The sequence below is a fragment of the Otolemur garnettii genome, unplaced genomic scaffold, assembly GCF_000181295.1.
Source record: "Otolemur garnettii isolate 467f Iridium unplaced genomic scaffold, OtoGar3 scaffold00063, whole genome shotgun sequence".
Taxonomy (NCBI): domain Eukaryota; kingdom Metazoa; phylum Chordata; class Mammalia; order Primates; family Galagidae; genus Otolemur; species Otolemur garnettii.
The window spans coordinates 5218887-5220051 of NW_003852458.1; the positions used below are offsets into that span (position 1 = coordinate 5218887).

At 29.3% G+C, this 1165-nt stretch overlaps 1 protein-coding gene across 1 annotated transcript in view; it reads right to left on the reverse strand.

The window, feature by feature from the left end:
• CUNH5orf42 (chromosome unknown C5orf42 homolog) overlaps positions 1-1165 on the reverse strand; it is a 133102-nt gene that overhangs the window by 81373 nt on the left and 50564 nt on the right. The window lies entirely within an intron of this gene.

Below are 1165 nucleotides of genomic sequence, written 5' to 3' on the forward strand. Positions count from 1 at the left end.
AATAGAATCACTTAAGCCCAAGAGTTTAAGGTTGCTGTGAGCTATGACACTACGGCACTCTACCTAGGGTGACATAGTGAGACTCTGTCTCAACATAAAAATAAATAAATAAAAATAAAATAAATACATGGATATTGTAAACTTATGCAAAAATCCTTACATAAAAAAGTCACAAAAATTTTATGCATATTATTCTATTTTGCGCATATTAATTACATGAAAATATTGAAAATATATTTATATAGTAAATAACTCTATTAGCAGGTTACTTGCTTTATAACTTCACAGTATATTGCAGATGTTTTTCTCAACTGGTATACACAGTTACATTGCATAGTGAATTTATTTGGAAAATCACTTGTTGATATTTAACATTTTTTTAGTAATAAGAACATAATTTCTAATGTTAAACAACTTTTGTTAAAAGCAATACAAGTGATACAAACCTTACATAAAGGTTTAAAATAAAATCATATTATGTATGCTGTTATACAATTAGTTTTTAACCTAATATATCTTAGCTATTTTTTCATGGTGGTAACATAAACATAAGAACTCCTTTTTTTGCTAACAACATGTAATGAGTTTTCTGTTGTATGGAGCATCATGACTGAACTATACACAATGCAAAGAGCTCATTAACCAGCCAGCAAAACAAGTTTCCCCTGCTCTGTTAATCTTAAAGTTAATTTCTCTCATTACAACTAAAATGTGACCAATTAAGTAAAAACCCTCTTCTAAAATGTAACAGTCACTCATTTATGTCCTTTAATAAAACCTTATTTTTACATTAAACTTGACTTTTTTAGAAGTGGTCAGTATGTTCATTTTTTTAGGAAGCAGTATGTTCATTTTATATATATATTTAAATAGCTATTTAAAAATCAGAAAGTGCAGTGTTTCATTATGGAAATTGAGCAGACAGCAGGTCTTCACACTCCAAGTCTGATAGTTTCTACCAGGAGAGCATAGCCCAATCTTTTGAGAAAGATACCACTGCTAATAAATGTGTTTCACTATCTCATATTTCACATGCATGCTAGGATAGAACTAAGGCCAAGATTCAGCAAGATAAGAGTACAGCAATGTACTACAGAGTTAAACAATATACTAGAGTTAAGAAGCTACACGACTAAAAGCATCCTTTATGTATATTTTTCTTTTC